Source organism: Ascaphus truei, chromosome 4 (genome assembly GCF_040206685.1).
Source record: "Ascaphus truei isolate aAscTru1 chromosome 4, aAscTru1.hap1, whole genome shotgun sequence".
NCBI classification, from domain to species: Eukaryota; Metazoa; Chordata; class Amphibia; order Anura; family Ascaphidae; genus Ascaphus; species Ascaphus truei.
Genome location: NC_134486.1, coordinates 202,396,533 through 202,424,119, shown reverse-complemented (window position 1 = coordinate 202,424,119; position 27,587 = coordinate 202,396,533). Strand labels below are relative to the sequence as shown.

Below are 27,587 nucleotides of genomic sequence, written 5' to 3'. Positions count from 1 at the left end.
TAGAAAATGTTTTATCTCCCAGTCCACGTTGATACCTCTGGGTGTCATGGTATCTAACGTGAAGATCCAGAATATCTCTTTTCTATTTAGAGTGTTCTGACGATCTCCACGTCGGACTGAGAGTGGAATGTGTTCTAGACCACTGAATGTAAGCTGGTCCAGGTTTCCTTTAGGACATTCCATAAAATGTCGTGCCACAGGGAACCTCTGGTCTTTGTTCTTAATACTTCTAATGTGCTCCATTATTCGAAGTTTTAATGGTCGTATTGTTCGCCCTATGTAGCCCATACCACAGCCACATGTCAAGAGATATATTACATGGTTGGTGTTGCACGTAATAAAACTCCTCAATTTAGTTTTGTTTTTGTTTATCTTTGACTGAATTGTTTTAATTGGTTTTGCATAGGAACAGATTTTGCAAAAGCCACATTTGTAGAAACCCATAGGAGGGACAAAGCATTTAGTTTTTGTATGTGGTTTTGTATACATACTCGGTGATATATAATTGGAGATGGTCTTAGCTTTTTTGAACACAAATTTGGGTAACTTTTCAATGTGTGGCTTAAGTTTATTATCCAATGACAAGATGTTCCAGTGTTTTAATATAATGGAGCGGATGTTATTTGCTTGGCGACTATGTTGTGTAATAAAATAGAGTGGTGTTGATTCTTTTTTACAATCTATTTTAATCTTTTTCTTCAACAGTTTGGTACGTGGGATATAAAATGCATGATCAAAAGCTTCCTGTAGGTCCGTTTTACAGTATCCCCTTTTGAAAAATCTCAAAGCCAATTCTTTAGATTGCTCTACAAATGAATCATCTGTTGAGCAAATACGTTTCAACCTTAGGAATTGTGCCTTCGGTATGCCTTTTATTAGAGGACGTGGGTGACCACTGTTGGCTTTTAGAAACGTATTTCTTGAATTTGGTTTTCTGTATATGTCAGATTGAATAGATTGACATGAATCTACAGATAAAAGTAAATCAAGGTACTCGATCTTCTTTTCGTGATGTAAAAAAGTAAAATGTAGGTTGTAATCATTCCTGTTTAACTGGTCCACACATTCCGTCAGAGACCTAGTGTCACCTTCCCAAATCAAAAACAAATCGTCGATAAATCTCCGATAGAAAGTGATGTTATTACGGAAAGAATTAGTGTGACTGAAAATGTGTTTGTGCTCCCAATATCCCATGAATAAGTTTGCATAGGATGGTGCAAATGACGTGCCCATTGCGGTGCCTCGTGTCTGTAAATAATAAGTGTTGTCAAAGAGAAAATAGTTATGTGTGAGTAAAAATAAAATAGATTCTAAAATAAATGTGACCTGTGCTGGTGATAACAGTGATTGATTAAGAAAATATTGTGCTGCTGCAATACCTTGTGAGTGATCAATAATTGTGTAAAGGGATGTTACATCTAAAGTGACCCATACTGTAGATAGTTGGGGGACCAAGTGAATTTAGATAGTGAATTTAATAAGTCAGTAGAATCCTGTAGGTATGACGGAAGTTTGTGGACCAGTGGTTGCAAAAAAATATCGATGTATCTGGATAATCCATCTCCCAAAGATCCAATACTAGATATAATTGGTCGCCCAGGAGGGTCGACCAAAGATTTATGGATCTTTGGGAGATGGTGAAAAATGGGGATTACTGGATTTTGAACGAACAGGAAGCTTCTTTCCTTTTCGCTTAACACTTGTAAAATTACACCGAAGTCAAGGATGTTATTTAGCTGTTTTGCAAAAACATCAGTTGGGTCAGATTTGAGGGTTTTATATGATTTTATGTCATGTAATTGTTTTAGTGCTTCTGATCGATATTTAACACTACTTTGTACAACAATTGCACCCCCCTTGTCGGCGTTTTTTATGACCAAATTTTTGTTGGTCATCAAGCTTCGAATACTCAGCTTGTCATTTTTGGACATATTATTGCCGGCATGGGGGGTGAACTTGTAACCTTTTTCTAATAGTAGTAAGTCTCTCTCGACTAGTTTCTCGAACGTGGCTATGTGTGGACTTTTGATGTGAGAGGGATAGAAGGTTGAGCGTGTCTTTAAGCCTGAGTCTCTAGAACCTACCAGGAAGGAGGACACTGATGTCTCCTCCTCCTCTGTAGTCTGTTCATCTAGAAGACTGTTCATGTCTTGAAGGGTACATAGCTCGGTGAATGATGTTAAACCGTCATTTGTTGACTCAGAATCCTGAAACATAACAAGGGTAGAATTAGTTACATCATCAGTTATAATCGCATCATCTTTATGAAAAAACTTTTTCAACACTAGTTTTCTAATAAAACATTGTAAATCTATTATAGTATTGAACAACCTAAAGTTTTCCATAGGAGCGAAATTCAGTCCTTTGTTTAGTAAAGACAGTTCGTTCACAGAAAGAGGTATCCCAGAGATGTTAATGACATTATTTTCAGAGCTCGTGTGTATTTTTTTCTTTTTGAGACTGTGCCCTCGTCCCTTAGAGCGCCTAGTCCTTGGTCGTTTTTTGATTGGGAAAACAATGATGGTGTAGATCTTTGCTCACTTTTGGATCCATGTCCATATTCTGAATCATGATCACTGCTATATTCACCTTGATTGGGTGTATGTCTGGTGGAAAAAGACACTCCATGTGACTGATAATCACTATCAGAGGCGTCTGAAAAACTTGATTGGTCTCCTGTTCTCTTTTTGAGTATAGAGGGTTTAGAAGTAGATTTCTCTTTGGAACCTTGTACATGGTGTTGACCTTTTTGATTTATTTTTTTAGGTTTATTGGGAGCGTTGGGATTCCTTAATGGACGAGGGTTTTTTTGCCAGATGTATATTTGGCCACGCTCATAGTCCAAGCGGTCCCTATCAAACTTAATTTGTTTCTTCTCCATAATTTCTTTATCAAGTTTGGAGATATTTTGATATAACAAATTATCATTTGTGGCAAAGTTTGGTAAATCTTCAAACTTGTCCAGTTGGTTTTGGAGTTTTTTTAATATTCTCTACCAACAAATTCTTTTCAGTTGTTTTAGTATGTATGATAAGCTCCATTAGTTGAAGTGAGCATGAATCTAATATTTTGGTCCACTTTTCTTCAAAGTCTCTACTAATGAAACCAAATGATGGTGTTTTCTTTATTCTTAATCCTCTAGGGATACGTTTGGTTAATACATAGTTTTCCAGAGAAGTTACAATAATGTATCTATTTAGGCTTTTCATATTAAAAACTGAATGCGCAATGTCTGGTGTTCTATTCTCCTGAGAGTTCCAAGATGAGTGCTCCACTGCAGTCCGTGTTCCAAAAACCCGACATAACGTACACTTATTTAATATGGGCCGCGATTAATGCAACAGATAAGATGGCAACAGTTGGTTAAATGTATCAGTATTTTATCGAAAACTATGACTTTTACAAATTTTCACCAGATGCTCATGTGTGGAAGCGTGCAATAAGGAAAATGTTATGTATCGATCCATGTTTTTTTCGTATTGTTCCCGCACACGGTGTTAAAGGAGGGTATTGATGTGTAGCACCAGATTTTTCCCGTATCTATGATCATGGAGACTTCAAATGGCGAAAGGTCATGTTAAAACCAACTAAGAAACGTCAGTCGCAGGCAAGCAATGCGCCAGCGCCAGCACCGGCTTCCAATAACGACCGTCAGTGAAAACCTGGTGACCAGCAACCCCTGCTGTCTGTCCCCGCCCGGATACCTGCAGCCTGAGCTGGATTTAGCGTACAGATTCCAGCAAGCTTACATGTACCAAAACGATTTCCAGCCTCATCAGCTGAGTACATGTGTAGTAGTCCCACTGTCACCTGTCAACTACGTGTATAATCAAGAATATGGGACTGGCAGTGGCTCGGCGCTAGCTGATTGGCAAAGTCTATGGTGAGTAATGTTGCCGTATTTTATTCTGTTTTTGAAATATCAATATCAATGCACAGTCAAGCGATTCTCCTGTAAGCAATATCATTGGCTGAGCAGCTTCTACAGTAGATACTGAACAATTGGTTTAAAGCTAGGCGCATGCGCATTGGAACCTTCTTGAAACGCATATGCGTGTCATCACATCGACAGTAGGCGCATGTGAACAGAAGACGCCCCCGAGAAAATTATTGGTGGGACTGACTGTGGGAACTTCTTTAGGGGTCTCAATGACCCATACCTCTGGAATGCCCTTCCCCTCAATACCCGACTAGCACACTCTTTATCCACCTTTAAGACCCACCTTAAGACACATCTGCTTAAAGAAGCATTTGAATAGCACTGGATAATGATGGACACATGATACATAAAGCTTGGCCCCCTGCAGACGCACTTACTAGAATTCTCTCCTACTGTCTCTATACGTTCTCCCTACCTACCAATTAGATTGTAAGCTCCTCGGAGCAGGGACTCCTCTTCCTTAATGTTACTTTTATGTCTGAAGCACTTATTCCCATGATCTGTTATTTATATTATTTGTTATTTATATGATATGTATTACTACTGTGAAGCGCTATGTACATTTATGGCGCTATATAAATAAATACATACTATACAATACAATTACAGTAAAACTTGTACTTTTGTTTTACCTCAGAAAAGAAAACTTTGTCATCTCATGCGGCAAACTGCAAATGAAGGGATTTCGATGGATAATATTGCTTTGTATAACAATGCCTGCACATTGCTGAATCGGATTTAAAAAAAACACGTACTGGAGTCAACAGTTTAGTGGCCGTTGTTATTGATTAGGATAGAATACCGTAACTGAGAGCTTCATAGAAAATCTGAGACAGTATGCTGTTGTTTTCAGACCGTATACAATACTTTTTTTTATATATATACTGTATAATAAACCCGAAAAATAAAAAGTATGCGTTTATTCTACATGTATTCCAGTACATATGTGTATTCTATACCCGTACAGCATGTATTGTTTTAATACTCGTGTGATTTACTGAGCATGCCTACAGTATACAGTACAGTACTGTTCAGTATGCCTGGACAGTACTGTATGTTCTAGAAACACTGTATTTTGTTACAGTATAAAAGGAGACAATGGAACAATTTAGACAAATCAACATTTTCTTTTATTGGTGGAGCAAGTACAAAAACATTTATGGAGTAAGTAAAAACATTTATCTACAAATACAATTTAAAAACATTTAAAGTGTACAGCAATTCAAAATATTTACAGGTGTATGGTGTACTGCTAGTAAAAACATTTATGTACAGAAAGTCAAAACATTTACAGGTGTATGGTGTGCTGCTAGTAAAAACATTTATGTACAGAAAGTCAAAACATTTACAGTAGGATGGTTTACAGTACAGTAAGTCAGGCCTGCACAACTCCAGTCCTCGAGGGCCGCAAACAGGCCCGGTTGAAAACCGGGCCTGTTTGCGGCCCTCGAGGAGGACTGGAGTTGTGCAGGTTTTGTGTAAGTAAAACATTTCTTTATTAATAAAATTTAAAACACGCAACATCTCCTTTATTAAAGTACAGAAAGTCAAAACATTTACAGCACAACAGTATGGTGTTAGTAAAAACATTTCTTTATTAATACAATTTAAAACACGCAACATCTCCTTTATTAAAGTACAGAAAGTCAAAACATTTAAAGCACCATAGTATGGTGTTAGTAAAAACATTTCTTTATTAATACAAGTTAAAACAAGCAACAAGTAAAAAAATAAACAACATTTGAACAGTCACGCAAATTCGATCCTCACCAGATTGTCCTTCCAGGGCCGATGCCTTGTATGACGCAAAATGCCATTAATGGCGTCTCTCACGATTTTCATTACAGGATCTGTAATTGAAAAATAGCGCCGCAATTCCTCCACAATAGTCCTTCTTAAATTTTCAGGAAGCGCCCTTTTTTCATGATTTCCTTCGTAGTTTACATTGTTGGCCCACCCACAGTACACCAAGTAGGACACGTGGTGCTTGAAAATTAACATGCCATTCTTCTGGGGTAAACCAGCACTCATCACCCTATACTTCTCCCTGAGTGGATTGGGCAGCTTGCGAAGGATGATGTCGGGCACCGTATTGATGCAAGCGTATGTGGGTTGGATTCTCGGAGCGGGTGTGCTTGTGGCGGCGGGCGAGGGTAGGTTGTCTGGGAAGATGCTTTCCACTTGTCTTGGTCACCGTGTTGTCTCCTGGTGTGGTCTTGACGGGGTTGTCATGTCATCCTCGTCAACAGCATACATGTACACATATTCTTCTGGTTGTGGGGGTGCGCTTGGTGATGGAAGGCGGTCGAAGGTCCCATTCATCCCATCCATGCCATCCTCCTGCTCCAGCGTCGGAGATACAGGGGCATGAACTCCGAGCAAATTATGTATCCCTGCTATGTCAGTCTCTATCTTCTCCATCTGTTGATCCATCTTCTCCATCCGTTGATCCATCTTCTCCATCCATTGATCCTTCTTCTCCACCCATTGATCCATATTTAGCATGGTCTCTAAAAGAAGATCTATCTTTACCAGCATAGTAGAGTTCCTGGGGATATCGACACTTAACCCATTCAGCATGCGGTCTAACGAGCTGGATCTTGTGTATGGGGTGTTGTGGACATCTGGGTTGATGGGTGCTATGGAGGATGAGATGGGGGTTCCCTGGAGAGAAGCGGCAGCGTCATTGAAGAAGGATAGAGGAGGTGACCTGTGGATTTCTGGGAGAGAAGCGGCGTCGTCATCGAAGAGGGATGGAGGAAGTGACCTGTGGATTTCCTGGAGAGAAGCGGCAGAGTCGTCTAAGCGTAATGGAGAAAGTGACCCGTGGATTTCCGGGAGAGCAGCAGCAGCATCGTGGACGAGTAGTGGAGAAGATGGGCTGTGGATTTCCGGGAGAGCAGCGGCAGAGTCGTCGAAGCGTAATCGAGGAAGTAGCCTGCGGGTTTGATGGGTTGGCTGTCATTTGTTTTGCTTTGAGTGTACATCACCGAATTTCCTTCTTGACATAATAAGGCTTATGTGTATTAAAACCCTTAGCTTTTGGGGTCAGCAGAAGGTTTTCTTTATTATCCATAGCCTTTCGCTTTGGCCTTGGCTTGGAAACGGCTGCCGCCTTTCGCTTTTTCTGCATAACAGGCATGGCAGAGGCGAGTGGGTTCCTGCGTCCGTAGAATCGGGGTTGATCCATGGAAGCAGATGGCACAATGCAGTATCTGGACAAGGGCAAGTTCAGATAAAGATCATCAAGTGGTGGGCTATGCAAAGTGTGTAACCTTTTATGCATGGCGACGAGGTACAGGTGTTAAAAGTGGGCGTACTCTAATGTGAGTCATTAACGTATAAATACACCATACATTTTGTGGATTCACTGCACATTAAATACACATCGACTAAACATCGAATATACATTCTTGTGCTTGTATTGTATTTTATTGTATGTCTTTATTTATATAGCGCTTCACAGTAGTAATACACATGGTAATCAAATAAATAACAGATAATATAAATAACAGATCATGGGAATAAGTGCTTTAGACGTAAAAGTAACATTAAGGAAGAGGAGTCCCTGCCCCGAGGAGCTTACAGTCTAATTGGTAGGTAGGGAGAACGTACAGAGACAGCAGGAGGGAGTTCTGGTACGTGCGTCTGCAGGGGGCCAAGCTTTATGTATCATGTGTTCAGAATATCCACAGTGCTATTCAAATGCTTCTTTAACCAAGTGTGTCTTAAGTTGGGTCTTAAAGGTGGATAGAGAGGTATCTTTGTATTTCTTTCTACTCGCTGCAATGCCTGTTAAAAAGATTTCAAAGGATCTCAGCATGAGAATTAAGGAGATGTACACGAGCGGACAACGAATTGCAGATATCCAACGCTGGTTAGCTGCTTCTGGCCTCGTTGTACCAACAACCACCGTGTGCTATCATGCACATGGTAAGACCAAACAACGCACAAGGACACCAACGGTAACTAACGCGTAAGTATATTTATATAACTATATAATACAGTATATCTATCTATTATTGTTTATACAGTATTGCTGCATATTAATATTACTATATAGTATGCATCTATCTAATATTATAGTTATTTTTGTTTATTTATATTACTATATAATACAGTATATCTATCTATTATTGTTTATATTGCTGCATATTAATATAACTATATAGTATAGATCTATCTAATATTATAGGTACTGTACCTATAAAATGATTCCTTGTCATTACAGAGCGTACCCTATGATAAGGGACGTTAACAAGATCAAGAGAGTTGTCCAGACCCACGCATGGATCGACAGTGGAGAAACTTTCCAGGATTGAATCTTCACTGACGAGTCTACTGTATCGCTGGAGAGATTTGCCACATTTGCATTCCACAAAAAAGGTCGCATATCTATGAAGCCACGTCCAAAACACCCCATAAAGCTGCATGTGTGGGGTGCCATCTCTAGGCGTGGACCAGGATGCATTGTCATCTTTGAAGGTAAAATAAGTCACACGCTTTTGCCTTATGCACTGTACTGTACTAGTGTGCAGTTTTTTGAGCACTTTTCTTTTCTTGTTATAGGAATCATGAATAAAGCTTTTTTCCAAGAGCAAATTGTGCCTGAGATTGTGGAATACATCACACGTGAGTTCCCAGATGGTCACCGTTTCTACCAGGACAATGATCCGAAGCACACCGCGTCAACAGCGCATATTCTTGAGCGCGGTATAAACTGGGTGAAGGCGCCAGGGGAGTAAGTGCGGTAACCGTGTCTCCTTTTTTCCCCACTGTTTTTACAGTGTATCTCTTTAACTAATTGTCCTTTTTTTTCCCCCTCCAATGACAGATCGTCAGACTTCAATCCTATCAAAATGATCTCGCATCAGCTGAAGGATCATATCCGAAAAGTCGTGAAACCCTCCAAAAAGGATGAGTTGGCGCAAGGCATAATGAGTTTTTGGAACGATATACTCACCGTGGAACGATGCAATAAATATATTGACCATATTGCGACTGTGTTGCCCATTGTGATCGCGCGTAATGGGCAAGCATCAGGAAGGTAGTATGTTATAGTACTGTAATGTAGTATGGTAAGTACAGGCACACCAAGTACAGTATGATACAGGTAAGTATGGCACAGATTTTTTCTTTCCTGAGAGAGTAGCACTAGCCATCTGGTTACAAAGTATTTAACAGTAGTTCCAGTATACAGTAGTTCCAGTATAGACTAGTTTGACAGTACTATCTGCATACTGTAGTCCAATATGGAGTAGCTATACAGTACACAATGCTTCACATTCTCCATACTCTTGGTATTCGGAACAAAGCTCTATCCTGGATCTCATCCTACCTCTCCCATCGTACTTTCAGTGTCTCTTCTGCTAACACCTCCTCCTCCTCTATTGATCTCTCTGTGGGGGTACCCCAGGGCTCTATCCTGGGACCTCTTCTCTTTTCTCTGTACACACTCTCTCTAGGTGACCTAATAACATCTTTTGGGTTTAAATATCACCTCTATGCTGATGACACACAAATATATTTTTCAACACCTGACCTTACACCTGCCATACAGACCAAAGTTTCTGAATGTCTCTCTGCTATATCATCCTGGATGGCCCTCCGTCGCCTTAAACTCAACATGGCTAAAACAGAGCTCCTCATACTTCCTCCCAAACCTGGCCCTACTACCTCCTTCCACATTACTGTTGGAACTACGATCATCCACCCAGTAGCCCAAGCACGCTGCCTAGGGGTCACACTCGACTCCTCTCTCACATTCGCCCCTCACATTCAAAACATTTCTAAAACTTGTCGCTTTTCCCTCCGCAATATAACAAAGATACGCCCTTTCCTCTGTTGCTCGACTGCTAAAACTCTGACTCAGGCCCTCATTCTCTCCCGTCTTGATTACTGTAACCTCCTGCTCTATGGCCTTCCTGCCTCTCACCTGTCTCCCCTACAATCTATCCTAAATGCTGCTGCCAGAATCACTCTACTCTTTTCTAGATCTGTCTCAGCATCTCCCCTCCTGAAATCCCTCTCCTGGCTTCCAATCAAATCCCGCATCTCACACTCCATTCTTCTCCTCACTTTTAAAGCTTTACACTCTTCTGCCCCTCCTTACATCTGAGCCCTAATTTCTCGCTATGCACCACCCCGACTCTTGCGTTCTGCTCAAGGATGTCTTTTTTCTACCCCCTTTTTATCTAAAGCCCTCTCCCGCCTTAAACCTTTTTCACTGACTGCCCCACACCTCTGGAATGCCCTTCCCCTCAGTACCCGACTAGCACCCTCTCTATCCACCTTTAAGACCCACCTTAAGACACACTTGCTTAAAGAAGCATACGAATAGCACTGTGAACATTCTGAACACATGATACATAAAGCTTGGCCTCCTGCAGATGCACTTACCAGAACTCCCTCCTCCTGTCTCTGTACGTTCTCCCTACCTACCAATTAGATTGTAAGCTCCTCGGGGCAGGGACACCTCTTCCTTAATGTTATGTTTGTCTAAAGCACTTATTCCCATGATCTGTTATTTATATTATCTGTTATTTATTCGATTACCACATGTATTACTACTGTGAAGCGCTATGTACATTAATGGCGCTATATAAATAAAGACATACAATACAATACAATACAATAATACAGTATGCACATAGCTGCACTAATTTTTTCTTTTCTTGTCTTTTCAGAGAAAAAAGGATGGACAGGGAGAGGGGGGGTATCATGTGTACATTTTGTGAACTGTGTGTAAAGTTAAGTGTATCTAAACTGCAGTCATGATTTACACAAAACCTCCCCTCTCTCAATGAACTACACAGAATGAGGAAGAAGATAAAGACGGAAAATTTGTTTTACTGTTTTTATTATTATCAATTTATCAATGATCAATTTTATTATCAATTTATCAATTTATCAATTATCAATTTATCAATAATTTATCAATTATCATTTTCAACTGTGCTGTACTGTACTATTTTGCTATTTCTCTTCTGCATACTTCAATAGTGTATCTACAGTTATGATTCACACAACCCCCCCCCCCCTCTCTCAATGATTATTTGTAATTTTCTTTCCTGATAGAATAAAATATATATTTAATTACATTAAGATTTTATTTCTTTGATCTTTAAATTCACTGTGAATGTGTGTGTGGGGGATTCTTCAAGAAGACATACATTTTTAATAATTGGTTACTTTTTAATAATTGGTTACATAATCAGATTAACATAAGGGAAAGCCAAAAATAGGAAAATTAACGAATGGTCTGAGAGAGGTTGAAAAGTACAAAGACAAGCTTTTGAAAATGAATGGTTTTGGAGAGGTGTCGATAAGAGGTTGAAAATCTTGAGCGAGCCTTGTGTGTGTCTAAGGGGGGGAGGGGTAAAGCTGCATGAAGGATTAGTGTAATTTCCCTGTTACCTTGTTTATCGTTGAGACTTACAATTTCGTTTTAACACCTCTTAATTTACTAGCAAGTAGCTTATCTGCCTTATTACCCTTATCATAGTAGGTCTGACAGGTCCACTTTAATGCTTTCTCGGTATCTTCCATTCTTAATTTATATAATTCCTCTCTAGACTGACAAAGAAGCTTATATGTCTTCCTACATGGCGTGATTTGTGTTCCTGTTCTAGCTCAATTATTTTTGCCGTAAGTTTACCCTGTTTAAGATTTTTTGCTCTGTTCCTATATGAGGCTATTGAAATAAATTGGCCTCTGATGGAGGCTTTATGAGCCTCCCAGAGGGTGGACGGGCTTTCAACTGACCCTTTATTTAATTTGAAATAATCTACCAAAATATTCCCTATCTGTTCCTTGAGCTCCGACTTTTTAAATACCAGGAGGAGAGATAAACTAAATCGAGATTTGTAATAGTATCAGACAGGGCTGTCCATTGTCTCCCCTGCTTTTTGCGTTAACAATTGAGCCACTTGCAAATAAAATCAGGAAAAACTCCAAGAATCAGGGTATCAATATTGACCAGGAAACTGTCAAATTATCCTTATTCGCAAATTATATTATTTTGACATTATCTAATCCTCTGACCTCCCACCCCAATCTACAAGAAGAGCTTTCTAGGTTTGGCTTGATTTCAGGCTACAAAAATAATGCAGCTTACTCAGAGGCTCTAAACCTGACTTTATCAGACACATAGGTAAAATTAATAAAACTAAATTTTAATTATCATTGGAATAATGCAAGATTGAAATATTTATGGATTTTTCTCACTAAGAACTAGAATAAAGCAGGATCTTTTACTTTGGAGAGATCATCAAATCTCCTGGATGGGCCGTATTATTTCAGTCAAGATGAATATTCTCCCGAGATTCCTTTACTGTTTCCAGACACTTCTGGTCACTATCCCGAAAAAATATTGAAAGGATCTACAGAATAAAATTATGCAGTTTATATGGGGTAAGAAAAAATCGAGTCATGGTCGCTCCCAGAGAAAGAGGGGGTTTGACGGTCCCTGACATTAGGAAATATTATTTGGACTCCCATCTGAAACAGTTAATCTCCTGGCATTCTCAAGAAAATCTATTTAGATGGGTGGATTTAGAAAATTGTATTAATAGCTCCGTGGCCCTCCTGGCCCTTTTGTGGAAAAATAAGCCAGCAAAGCGCTCTAGACCAGATTTTTTTTGACTCGGCAGTAATAAACTTTTCCCTTAAGATTTGGCATAGGGTCAAGATTCACTACCAACTAATCTTAGTTCCCTCGAGATGTGCCTTTATTTTTGACAACCCGGATTTTGGGCCGGATTGGTTTCCTGGCACTTTTGACTTATGAAAAGGTAAAAATATTAGAGAAGTGGGGGATATGCTCTTGAACGGTAAACTATTAAGCTTCAGCGAATTTTGCCAGAGATACTTTCACAGGCTCAGAGGTGTTTAGATTTCTAAAACATACAGAACACCTACAAGCTCATATTGAACCCCCAAAATACCCACAACATATATATAAGCATATATGTTTCACAGAGGAGTGCTACTGAGCATGGCAATATATATTAAAACCAGAGACATAACATAAAACACAGACAAAGCTCAGTGCACATCCAGAAAAACTTATATACGGTATTAACCTGGTAATGTACAGGTTAATAAAAGCTTCAATCAGATTAGAATCTATATTAGTGTAGGGACCCTTGAAATGTGGTGTGCCGTGCAGTTGGCTCAAGGGCTTACAACAATTTGGCCAAAATGTTAAACTAAAAGACCATTTTATTTATTAGTTATTTATACATGTATATTTAGGCACTGTACCGTATATAAGTTTTTCTGGCTGTGCACTGAGCTTTGTCTGTGTTTTATGTTACTGCACCGACACACTTTATTCGAGCAAATACCCAGTATGTACCTGGCAGATACCTGGAATGCGCCGCTCCTCACCTCTGACAAGCCCCGTTGTGTTTGCCTTCCCAGCCTGGGTTCATGCCTGGCTGACGGGCGGCCGATCTGTTAATGATAATGATTAGGATTTAATAGGCTGCAATGCTTCGCGTGTCTACCAGATGGCATAAATTCATGAATTGTAATGCAGTATATATATATATACTGTGCAATATTGCAGCCAGCGGGAATAAAATGCTTCAATCCCTGCCTGGAAAATAACGCAATGCACTCGGGCAGAAAACAGTCACAAACCTCAATACACCCAGGTATACCCGAATTCGTGGGACTAGCCGAGCTCGAATAAAGTGTGTCGCCAGTGTATGTCTCTGGTTTTAGTGTTTAGATTTCTGCAAGTTTCTCATTTTCTTAGGTAGCTCTCCCTGGATGGGTCTTTCCCAGTGTGTTCTGTGTTTGAAAAACTATGTAGAAAAAGAAGCTATTAGTGGGGCTTATTTAAATTCTGTACCAAATTCTTGTCTCCTGGGATTTCAGGGCCCCTTGCACACACTACTATATGGACCAATGGGCCCGGAATTTCCAGGTTGAGATTCCCTGGGAAGATTGGCAAAACATTTGGATCAATGCAACAAATACCTCAATTTGCACAATTTTTAAAGAGAATATATATATAAAGTTCTGTTCAGATGGTATCTGACGCCCCAGAGATTGGGACAGATTTATCTAATGACTACGAATCTCTGCTGGAGGGGTTTCAGGGATATGGCCCATATCTGGTGGTTCTGTCCTAAAATACAGAGATTCTGGAGAATAGTGCAGAACCTGGTGCGAGAAACTATTGAGATAAGAAACCCCCTACACCCAATTATATTGATTCTGGGCAAGCTGCTAGATATTGTAAATGTAAACAAGTCTAAATTATTGTTACAAATCCTAACCGCAGCAAGACGTTCAATCACTGGGGCCTGGAAAAAGACCCTAGTCCCCTCCAGGAGAGAGATTATTTTGAGAATAAAAAAGGTGTAATCCATGGAAAGATTAACAGCTTTTGTGAGGCACAACTTTTGTGAGGTGAATTTTATGTTTTTGTTATTTTATGGTCCGAGGGTTATATTTTCTCTCTGAGAGCTGGTTATCCTGTGCAATGTGGGTTGTTTGGTGTTGTTACTGTATATATATTGTAACAAACGTCCCTCTTTTGTAGCGCTGATGTCTGTCTGGGCTCTTCACCTCACAGTCTTCTAGGGTTAATTAGAGAAATAACAGGATAATATGAAGCATTACATTGCTTAACTCAGGCTTCTGCCTGCTTTATTTTCATCCCACTAAGGGACTGCAGCTTTAACAGGTATAAGTAGGAGGCACTCAGTCATTAACCTTCAGTGGTTTACTCATATGTCAGTGACACAATATTTCACACACTGCCACTATAAAAAAACAAAGAAATCATAAAAAGAAATCCTATCCCTGTCAGGCATCTAGCTACACAGCAGTATAAGCCTCTCTAACTGTTGCTGGGCCAACGAACTTGTTCCCCAGCTTAAAAAATACCCTCTCATTTAGGGTCACTAGATACACAATAATATCCACAGTTTTTAAACATAGCTTAACTGATAGATGGGGACAGCGTCCCCAGAGTCCAGGCAATTCTTCCGGACGGGGAAGGTCATGAAGGGGGCGTATTCCCCGAACTGTATACAGGGGAGCAGCGTGCCCCGGCCTCCAGGCTCTAGAAGAGAGACTGAAAAAGAAACCCTCTCTGCTCGAAATACCTCTTCAAGTAAGGTGAGCAGGTATGGTAGAAAGTACACCCTCTTTGAATTCTATGGTTTTACATATCAGGACATAATAACAATCACCTGTTCCTTAGCATGTCTAAAAATTAGGTAAATACAACCTCAGTTGAACAACAACACATGACATATTACACCTTGTCATGATTTAACAAAAATAAAGCCATATGTCCGAGGCGTCAACCTCTAAAGTGAAAGGAAGAGTAGGATCAGGGTGATGCAGGATGGGTGCAGAAGTAAATGCATTTTTTAGAGATTCGAAGGCCAGGCAGGCCTCAGGGGACTTTTCAAATAAAATATTTCATTAATTGCTTGTCATACGGCATCATTTACCTCATGACATGCGACTGTGGTGTCATGTATGTTGGCGAAACCCATAGGCAATTGAAAACAAGGGTATTGGAACACATAGGGAATGTACGTAATGCCAGAGATACTCCTATAGCCAGACATGTTATTCACCATCACAAAGGAGATTCAAAAGTTATGCATTTCGGTGGCATAGAACATATCCCCAGAGACCCTAGAGGTGGGGATTGGGAAAAACGACTTTTAGAGCAGGAGTGTTGTTGGATTTTTCAACTCCAAACTCTCACCCCACAAGGATTCAATGAAGGGTTCATCTATTCTCCCTTTCTATAACCCTTGTGATAGACTATAGAGTCCCAGACACATGCATCCTTACAATTTTATTTTTATATTTATTTTATTTTTTTGTTCACTAAATTGAAAGGAACAGATTACTTTAGTATTCATATATTGAATGATATTAAATACTATAGAGATTATATATTTTCTCTTATAGTATGTATGAAGGGACAATAAAAGGGTTTTTCTTGGTATACATTCTTAATTTTCAATTTGATCTGTATTGACCAATAGGGGCAGATCACTTAATGGTTCACTCACTCCTACACTGTACACAGTAATAACTGAGTTTGTTTTGGTAACTAATGTTAATTAATAGATTCGTAGATATGATAATTATTTATCTTTCACCTAGTTTATAAATACCACTTATTTTTACTTATACCCCCTCACACTAATAGGTTTATAAATGCAGATACATGATACTACAAGTATATCGCCAGTCCTGAGCTGAAACTATTATAGTGTGATTTGATGTCAATATAGATTAGGCTGCATAACATTCTATTACTATTAAGTGTAGTTATTTAGAACAGCCTACTATATACCACTCTAATATGGGGATTTTATCGGTACATATATGTTTTTATCTTTACATTTAATTTCTTTTTTTGATCTTCCTGGTTCTCTAAGGGTCAACAGGTCGACTTACAGCATTAATCTATGAGACTACTAATGTCTCTTCACTATTATCCAGCATTGAGTGCTTGAGACAGGGGATATCTTTCTGATCTTTCTTAGATCAACTCTGTAATAATAGTAATTAAATCTCGAGAAGATAGCCCATCGAGCTTGACGTGACCCAAGGCAACGAGCGCCTTCAATATACAATACATTTTTGTGGTCGGTAAGAATTAGAATAGGATTTTCAGTACCTTCAAGGAGGTGCCTCCATTTTTGGAGTGCAAGTTCACTATTGCCAATGTCGTAGTTCATCTCTGCGGCGAGAACTTCTTGGAGAAGAAGCCACATGGGTGTAGGCTGTCTTGTGGAGAATGTCTCTGCGAGAGTATTGCTCCGACTCCTAAGTCCGAGGCGTCAACCTATAAAGTGAAAGGAAGAGTAGGATCAGGGTGATGCAGGATGGGTGCAGAAGTAAATGCTTTTTTTAGAGATTCAAAGGCCATGCAAGCCTCGGGACCAGGAGGAAGGGTCTGCGTCTTTCTTGGTCAGGCCGGTAATGGGTGCAACCAAGGTAGAAAAGTTATAGATAAACTTGCAATAAAAATTGGCAAAGCCAAGGAACTGCTGAATAGCTTTAAGGGAAGTAGGCTGGGGCCCCTCTAACACTGCTTTAAGTTTCTCAGGATCCATAGCGAACCCCTTTTCAGAAATTATAAAGCCCAAGAAGGAAGTAGAGGTTTGGTGAAACATACATTTTTCCATCTTGACATAAAGACGAATCTCATGGAGCCGGGAGAGAACAAGCTTGGTATGCTGGATATGGTCGGACAAGGATTTAGAAAAAATGAGAATATCGTCAAGGTACACGATGACAAAGGAATTCAGGACATCACGAAAAATCTAATTTACAAATTCTTGAAACACCGCCGGTGCGTTGCAAAGTCCAAAGGGCATCACTAAATACTCGTAATGGCCGTCGCGTGTGTTAAAGGCCGTCTTCCACTCATACCCCTCTCTTATACGTATGAGATTGTAAGCACCGCGGAGGTCGAGTTTATAGAAAATGTGGCTCCTTGCAAACGGTCAAATAATTCCGAAATGAGAGGTAATGGGTAGCGATTTTTCAATGTGATCTTAAGGCCTCTATAATCTATGCAGGGGTGGAGAGAACATCCTTCTTTTTAACAAAGAAGAAACCAGCCACGGCGGGAGAGTTGGAATTTCTTTAAAGCCTTTCTTTAAGTTTTCCTGAATGTACTCAGACATGGCCCTAGACTCAGGAACAGATAAAAGATAGGATCTGTCTTTGGGGAGAACAGCACCAGGGAGAAGATCAATAGGGCAGTCAAAGGGACGATGAGGGGGAAGGATCTTGGATCAGACTTTATCAAAGACATTAAGGAATCCAGCATAGACATCAGGAAGAGGTCCTTTGAGAGAATCATCAGTCTTTAAACCAGCAAGGGAGAGAGAAGTGGGGGCACAGGAACCTTTAGTAGGTGAAGTCCATTGTATGGGTTGTCTGTCAGTCCAATCTAACAGAGGGTTGTGTAATTGTAGCCAAGGGAGACCCAGAATTACCTGCACAGACGGAGAATGAATAACATTCAAAGATATTTCCTCCTTATGACCATCCTTCGTAGAGAGAGTGAGAATTGAGGTCTCTAAAAAGATAAAGGTGGGCTGGAGCGGGCAACCATCAATTGCCTCGAGTCTGATGGGGACAGATTTCCTTACCAAAGGAATTTTATGTTTGGTTGCGAATTCCGGATCCACGGAACTTCCTCCAGACCCGGAGTCGATAAATGCCAAAGCATCAACATGGAATTTAGTACCCTCAAGAAAAATAGGCATAAGAATTTTCTTTGGCAGTCCTTTCTTAGGAGAGCGGAAAGAAGAAATAGTACCCAAGGAGATCCCAGCAAACCTCATTGGGCGTTGGCATTTCCCAGACGTGTCAGACAACGATGAGCCAAATGTCCAGGTAAGCCACAGTAGAGGCACAGTCCTTCATCTCTCTGACGTTGTTTCTCCGCGGAGGACAACTGATGGCTGCCTAACTGCATAGGTTCTGAGGGTTCTGGAACAGGAACATAGGAAGAAGAGAGTGCAGGAAAGGAAGACATAGGCGGAGAGGAGCGTGTATGATGGCATTCATTTCATCTCTCGCGTTGATCCACCCTTATACATACAGAGATGAGATCCTTGAGGGCAGTAGGCCAATTCATCCTTCAAAGAACCGTAAAGCCCCTGCAAGAAAGCTGCGGTCAAGGCCTCGTTGTTCCAACCTGTCTCTGCAGCGATGGTCCGAAATTCAAGAGCGTATCTCGCGACAGTCCTGTGACCCTGAGTGATATGAAAAAGAGATGAAGCAGCAGTGACCTTATGGCCAGGGGATGTCAAAGACCTGTTGGAATTCCTTCTCGAAACGACTAAAGTTCTGCGTAAGTTCAGGTCTCAATTCCCAGATGGGGGAAGCCCACGCCAAGGCGTTACCGGTCAGCAAAGAAATAATATAGGCAACTTTTGATCTGTCTGAACAAAAGCGAGAAGAGGTTAATTCAAACTGGATATCGCATTGATTAAGAAATCTTCTGCATCCGAGAGGTTCACCTGCATATCTGTTAGGCGTAGGAAGCCGTGGTTCCAGGGGTATAATTCCATCTGTAGAAGAAGTTGTAAAGGTTGCTGGACTGAGACTGTAGAAGTGAGACCTGGGATAACTTCTGGGTTAAATCAGAGACTTGTTTGTACAGATACTGGATATGCTCAGTGATTGCGGCCAAGGCTTGGCCCACCTCAGGGGGGTCTATGTTTGTTTGGCTGAGCATACTGTAACGCTTGCGCGAGCCCACAAACTAGACCAGACCCCAGTACTTAGGTGGGAAGGACAGTGCCACGCACCCACAGCAGCGGGGGCATGCCTAGAAGGTGGGTTGTTCATGTAGCCGGGTCTGGGTTTGAGAGAGAGAGTTAATCCAATATACTTGCCGGGGTCCTGGGTTATAGAGAGCTGCGTAGTCAAAGTCCGTAAGCCAAAGGTCTGGGTGGAGAAGACAGCAAAGGTAGAAGTCCGTGAGCCTGGGTCATGGAGAGGTAAACGTAGTCGAAGGCAATCCGGGGTCGGTACATGAAGGGTCAGTCTGTAGAGAGACTTGGACAAGGCAAGGCAAGGCAAGGCAAAGGTAGACAACAGAGGATCCGCACAAGGCTACACTTAGTTATGCTCAGCAATGCATCTGAGCACTAGAAGGTATTTATGGGACAGGAAGCCAATGGCACAGGAGGCGGAGCGGAGGCACATCTCCAGCGGAGGCTGGGATAGGTGCAGGAGAACAAAGGGCTCGTTAAGGCTTGACGCACAGCTGGAGATTGTTGCGCAATGTCACGTGTGCGCGACGCGTGCGGGGAGGCATGTCCGAGGGGGTGGAGCTAAGCTCCCTAGTGAAGTATAAGAAGAGTGGGTCCGTGCGCGCTCTATAATGAGAGCGGGGGTGCGCGCACCAGAGGAGAGGGGAGCAGAGGCAGCGGCAGCCGCAGCCGCAGTACTGTTGGTAAGAGAGGAGGGAACATGCCACAAGGGACGTGTTCCTCGATTCCTCACATAATGTTACCAGGACTCAAACAGGAATGAAACGGAAACAAATCAGGGCAAGAGCAGAAGCAGAAGGAGTCTGGACACAAACAAAGCGAAGGCAAGGAGGTGCAGGAAACAGGAAATTATAAAGCAGGTTGAGACAGAAGACAGGAGCACCCAAGAGGAGACAAACAGGAAAACCCAGAGCAGGCAGAAACAGCAGCACACCCGGTTGACAGACAAGCAATAAATAGGGAGAACTCCGAAACTGTCAGGATATTCCTGACACACAGGGTAATACCTTAAAGTCTCAAGAAAGGAGATTTCACCAGCAACAAAGGAAAGGGTTCTTTACAGTAAGGGCAGTTAAAATGTGGAATTCATTACCCATTGAGACTGTGATGGCAGATACAATAAATATCTTCAAAAAAGGTTGGACATCTTTTTAGAAAGGAAAGATATACATAGATATATAGTACCAAATAAGTAAACATGGGAAGGATGTTGATCCAGGGAGACATCTGATTGCCAATATTTGGATTCAGGAAGGAATGTATTTTCCACGTTATGAGATATCATTGGATGATTTTTCACTGGGGTTTTCGTTAGCCTTCTTCTGCATCAATATACTGTCAATACAAATATAGGCTAAGTATCTGTTGTGCCTAATTTAGCATAGGTTGAACTTGATAAACTTGATGGTCTTTTTTTAACCTCATCTACTACAGTATATAACTATGTAACTATGTAACTATTCGCTATACCGTCTCGCTTCTCAAGTTCTACTTTATGATCCGTTTATTTTGCAAAGAGTGGATATTTTGTAACATCTCAAAGAAATTGAATTTTAAAAAAAACAAAAAGGGCTTTTTGCTCTACAAAGAGTAATAATTTTTCCTGAGATGTGTTTTTATCGTTTTTAATGGGGTTATTTTTTCAATTGGCAATATGTTGATTATTATATCTCCTCGATCATGTGAGAAGTTATATTTTCTCCTTGCATGGATGATGAAAATGAAGCGAGTAGTATTGGCATCATGAGACCAGTCTATAGCCCTCCCTTAAGCATGCTGCATATGCTTCAACAATGATGTAAAATGTAGTTTCTTTGTTGGCAAAATACTGTACCTGGCTCTGTATTAATAGTATGTATGTATGTATATCTTTATTTATATAGCGCCAAAAGTGTACTCAGTGCATCACAAAGAATATAGTACAGGGAATTATAATAATACAATAAGTGCAGCAAAATCAGACAATAGGAAAGGAAATCCCTGCCCGGAAGAGCTTACAATCTATGCTTTCTTTATTGTTCTGATCTGTTTTAGATGAATTGCTTTAATATCTAGTTTACCTTTTTAGCACCCTTATATAGGGTGGTTCCTCATTACTCAAGTGTATCTTGATATATACATCCCATCAGGTTGCCATTTTCCATAAAATCTACCATGCTAAAAAATGTGAAAGCACAAATGGTTCACTTTTTAGGTATAATGTGTGTACAGAGCTAATGTTTTCTCATTATGTAAATGTACTTTGATACAACTAGCATTCTAGATGTATTAAGATAATGGTTTATATAGGACTAATACATAGTATACCTTATAGTGACTGTGTAAACTTGTTTTAACATATTTGAGATGTGTATTAGTCTGGTTATGAAACTACCTGCATATGATAACTTGTCTGGATTTGGATCTTCATGATTTGGCAAGATCATCTTGCAGCTGCAGTTTGCTCCATTAAGATCATCCACTGGATATTGGATTTCTTCGTTTACTTTTCTACACTGGAACTGTTTTTAAATATTTATTCACTTTTTGTATAAATGTAATCATATCACAATGTGTCTAGTTACACTTGATTGATTTCAATCATTCACTTTATACATCTCATTAATTTTGTGGCTCCATTTGCCTGATATACAACAGTTCACTTAATCACTCAGTTCACCAGTACACCCTACAGCGCTACTTAATTGTTCTTATTAGTGTATATATATATATATATATACACACATATATATATATATATATATATATATATATATATATATATATATATATATATATATAAATGTAGCCATGTGTAAAATTGGTGTACATATCTCTTTCTCATGCTGGCAGTAAACCTGGTAAGTATGCAGGATTGCCAGCAACAATCATGGAGGTTTGCCCTCAAACCCTGGTGAGGTGTCATATGTCCCAAAGGAAGTGACAACATGCTGTGTGTCACGATTAGTGACACAGAGGGTGTCTGTTTCCTGGTGGTGATATAAGACACAGCACTGCCTAAAGTTAGCAGTTCAGTTCAGTTGGTGTTTTGACTCTGTTCAGGAGAGTCATGTGGAGGTCTGCAACAGTGTTGCAGAGGCTGATGCAATAGCTGTGAGTCTGGGCAGCTCAAGAGAGACAAGCTGGTGAATCTCCCTAAGGGGAGAGGTGGAAAGCAACTCCATTAGGAGAAGGAGAAACCTTCCAGATGGAGTGCAGCAGAGAGATGAGCGGCTGAGCTGACCGCTGCAAGGGGCAGTCTGCCCATACCATCATCAATAAAGATGCCCTTGTTCACAAGAACCCCACTGTTTGAGTGTGAAGTTACTCCACAGCGGAAGGCACCACCCAGAAGGAGTTCCTCATCAGAACCATCTCCTTGCGGACGCAGAGATCCTGATGAGATGGAGGCGCTGCACTGTATGTAGGTAGGACTCTAACACACTACCTCAGCTGCCTGTCTTGGTTGGCAATCCCCACACAACATCATGCGGGAGACTCAGGAGTCCTGTTGCCAACCGGTGCACCACCAGACACTACCATGTAATGGAGACTGGTTAGACCACAGGGGGCAATGTGAGATTGGGTGGGTCAGGCTAGGCCAGAAAATCCGTTACATATATACAGTGGTCGACAAATCACCTAAAAATCTACTCACCGAACAAAACATCTACTCGCCACCTTGCCCCGCCCCCAGTCCCGCCCCTTAAAAAAAATGAATAAATTCCTAGTAAGAACAACATTCATTTTGACATTAGTTTATTTATTGTATTACATTATACTACGATTAGTTCTTGTTACGTGTGTGTGTGTGTGTGTGTGTGTGTGTGTTTGAGTGTGTGTGTGTGTGTGTGTGTGTGTGTGTGTGTGTGTGTGTGTGTGTGTGTGTGTGTGTGTGTGTGTGTGTGTGTGTGTGTGTGTGTGTATGTGTGTGTGTGTGTGTAAATGTCGGATTTAGGGGAAAAAAGCCTGATGTGAATGACTAGTTTCCTGCACCCTTTAAGCAGTGTCTGGACGCCCCCGCTTAACAATAACTAAAGCAGCAATCCCACCTGGGATCTTACCTGATCCGCAGTCCCTCAATGTCCAAGTACCCTCATTCCCGCAACGTTATAAGTTGGAGAAGAGGTGTTCCCTACCTATCTTCTGAGTTAGGGGGGATTCCGATGTCTCCCATGTGAAGCTTGATTCAGATCTGAAAGAAAGCAGCATAGGTTATTTCGGTGTAGGAATAGGGTAGTTAAGATATATAGGGTAAATAAGATATCCAGAGAGTGAGACAGAGAGAGTGTGAGAGAGAGTGAGACAGAGTGAGATAGAGTGTGAGACAGAGTGAGAGAGTGTGAGAGAGAGTGAGACAGAGTGTGAGACAGAGTGTGAGAGAGAGTGAGACAGAGTGTGAGAGAGAGTGAGACAGAGTGTGAGAGAGAGTGAGACAGAGTATGAGAGAGAGTAAGCCAGAGTGTGAGAGAGAGTGAAACAGAGTGTGAGACAGAGTGTGAGAGAGTGAGACAGACAGAGCTTGGGAGAGAGAGAGACAGACAGAGCTTGAGAGAGAGGGAGACAGACAGAGCTTGAGAGAGAGGGAGACAGACAGAGCTTGAGAGAGAGGGAGATAGATACTGGGTGGGGGGGTGACTGGGTGACTGGGTGGGGGGTGACTGGGTGGGGGGGGTGGTGACTGGGTGGGTGGTGACTGATTGGGGGGGTACTTCTGGTGTCCTGCACACACACACTCATTTTCTCTCCCATACACAGACACACTCTCTCTCTCTCATATACACAGACACACTCTCTCTCTCATATACACACACACACTCATATACACACTCATGAGGGGCGTAAAGTGCAGGGGAACTGCAGCAGAGGAGTGGAGGGGAAAGAGTGCTGCTGCAGGGAGGCTCTGAGCAGCCATGGGTGGGGGGGGGTCAGTACCTGGGCACCCTGGGGGTGGTGGTATATGGGCAGTCAGGGAGGGCGGTCTCAGAAGGCTGTGGGGGACTATGGCTCCTGGGTGGAGTGGTGAGGGAGGGGATCCCTGCAGCCGAGGTCTCTCTTACCTCTTACCTTCATGGCAGTGGCTGGAGCCGGCTGGCTTCTCTCTCTCCCTGAAGCTGAGGGGGGGGGGAGCTTCCTCTTCGTCTCCAGCAGGCACCGGAGTGATGCGGGCGGGGGCTGGCTTCCTCTTCCTGCTGCAGCTTCTCCTCTGTCCCTGGCTGCTGGTACAGGAAGGATGGGGGGAGATTCCTCTCCGTGCTGCAGCTTCTCCTCTATCCCTGCCTGCCGGTACAGGAAGGGGGGGTGGGAGAGATTCCTCTCCATGCTGCAGCTTCTCTTCTGCCTGCCGGTGTAGTGCGGTGGGCTGGTCTCCAGCACAGGACGGATGGGCTGCGAGGGGGGAATCCACACACACTCGCGGCGTCCCTGTAGGCTAGCCACGCGGTGCATAGATTGGGAACCACAGAGCTAGAGGGATTTTTTTTTTGCAGAGCAGGGGAAATCTACTGGTCACGAGCCAATTTCCACTCGCCAGGTGCGAGTGGGGGAATAGGTTTGTCGAACACTGTATATATATATATATATATATATATACACACACACACACACACTATCACTCTCTGTGTGTTATACTTTGTTAATTCATCTATGATGTAGTACAGGTTGCATATAACAGTCTTTGTACCCTTATTATGCGCTGTAGTTGAATCTGTACGCATGATGTCATATGCAGAATTTATTGCATATTTGCATTATTGCACATATAGAATAGGCAGTCTAATCCCCTATACACTGGTAATATAAGGACTTTTAGATACACTTTTGGAACCCGCCTGATTTAGGGACCCGAAACATTATATATTTGGGGACGTTTACCTGGGTGTTTAGAGGTCAATATCATTGGCTTCCAATGTTGCCATACTTTCAGTTATGGGAGATAAGTTTTTTTAATTGTTAAATATTTATTTCTACCAATGATTATTTGGAACGCAATATTAAGCTTTCTTCTAAGTTTGGGAACAAATATATTGCTTGAGTATGTTAATAAACAAAAACTGTTGAATATTCTTTTAAACCATATGAAACATGTTAAAGTTTTCCAACCATGTCATTTGATACTTTTTTTTAAATAAGAAGTGGTTGGAAAACTTTAAGGGATTTTTGCCTTGTAAAAAAATGTGTAACATGTAAGGATTTTAAAATGTTTTTAGTATTTATGATTACTAGAACTGGAAATGTTTACCCCATACACCAGTGAATTAATAACCTGTACAGTATGTATAAAAATGTAATGTATTTACTAACTAGTAATTGCTGACAGCAATATGTAGGTCATACAATCAGAAATGTAAAAATAAGACGTTAGGAATATGTACGTTCTATTATACGAAATCTACATAAGGGAAAAGGAAAACTTTGCTGCAATGGTGGTGAAATTACCAGGTGAGGGGTGCTACCTGGGGATTGGGATTGTTTGGACAGTTGAGAGGAATGAAAATCCTCTTGATTGGTGCACACCCTAGATAATTGATTGATCAGTTAATTGATTGACTTGGTGTAGCGCTGATAGTGTTACCTATATCACCTATAATTCTCTAATGAGATAAAAGCAAACTCTTGGAATGATATTGTGTTGTTATTATAATTAATTAGTATTATAATTAGTTAAAAGTGTGTACCGATACCTAACAAACACATACACACTAGAACCTTATAAAGTACTAAAATAAAATAATAAAACTGCCGTTGCAAGGAATTGTGAATGAAAAAATTGCCTGAAGGGCTGCCTATTCTGTGTATAATCACAGTGTAGACGCAATATAAACCTTAGTGTTTGTAAGAAGAGATTGCTGGATGTCCTGGATCAGAGAATATATGACGTACTTAGTTCTTACTGAAAGATTATTCAGCATGTAGCATTTGTGCATATATCTGATATAGTTTCCTGAAGGATATTGGCTTCTATACTGTAGTTTACTGGGAATTCAGAAGCTCTTTACTGTACCTCCTTGGAGCCTGTCTAGTTTTGTGTCTATAGAAATGGGTTAATTAGTGTTACCCAAGCTTGACACTGACAAGGAACCTGTGAGGTGAGGTGAGCAAGTGCAAGTAATATAACCTTAGTGTGGTAAGCAGAAATTGCTGGATCAAGAGGATTTGCATTCCTCACAGCTACCTTAACGTTCTATTATACAGAAGAATGATGTCTATCTACTTTTTAAACATTTTATGGATAAACATGATGTGATATCCGTCAAATTTACTATATGTGGAATAGAAAATATATCATTAGGAAAAAGGGGTGGTAGCTACTTAAATATATTAAGAAGAGAGTCAAATTGGATCTTTACATTAAAAACTCAAACTATTTTTGACACCATATTACAAATAAGAATTGAAATGTACGGTAATCTCTAATGAAGTGTTTTGTTTTTAAATGAGATTGTATAGATTTATCAAATAGATTAATTTCCGTTATGAGTTCTTGTAATAATCAGTCACAGCAATTTATTTTGTTGAGTTAATTCTGAGGCAAAATTTATGAGAATTAAGGTATTATAGTATGCATACAAGGAGTAGTAATACCTTATTCTCTTTAAGGTAACAGAGTATTATAGTAACAGAGAGTATATATAAGGCACTGGTGGGCAACATGCGACCTGTAGAGATCTCACGTGCGGCTCCCAGTCACTACTTCTGCTCTCTAATTGCAACAGAGGGGGGCCCGTTTTGTGCACAAAAATGGTAGTTAGGCCACTGCCGGAAATCGGGCTGACTTCCGGTACTGGTCGCCTGGGTGGGCCTCCTCCCCAGCACAACAGGTAGGGTACGGGTAGGAGAAGGCAGGGTAAGAGAGGTGGGGTGAGGGGTAGAGTGAACGATGGTGTGTGGAGGAGTGAGGGTGAGTTATTTGTGGAGTGTGGAGGAGTGAGAGGTGGGGTGTGGAGGAGAGAGGTGAGGTTATGGAGAGACGTGGGGTTGGTGAGAGTATGGGGTGGGTTGGGAGAGAGGGAAGTGGGGGAGTGAGGGGTAGAGTGGGGGAGAGTGAAAGGTGGGAGAAAGATTAGCACAGAGAGAGAGAGAGATGTTATAGGGAGGGGTTATATGGGCAATAGGAGAAGGTATAGGAGTGGTTATATGGGACAGTACATTGCGTGGCCCTTTTATGGTCTGAAGGGTTGCACCTGCCACCCTTGATGTATATAATGTTGACCAGCACTGATAATGTATAAGGTGTAGCAATGCATATGTTTAGCCAAGCCTTCTCTGATAAAGCAATGATGACGTTGCGAAACTTGTAAGGAGAACACATAGTTGCAAACTTGTTTTTGCACCAGGATTGTAAGTTTTTTAACAATGAGAAGTTAAAGCAATGATTTTAT

The 27,587-nt window shown here is 41.1% G+C and overlaps 1 protein-coding gene across 1 annotated transcript in view; it reads left to right on the top strand.

Moving 5' to 3' along the window:
* SLC22A3 (solute carrier family 22 member 3) overlaps positions 1–27,587 on the top strand; it is a 311,477-nt gene that overhangs the window by 187,925 nt on the left and 95,965 nt on the right. The window lies entirely within an intron of this gene.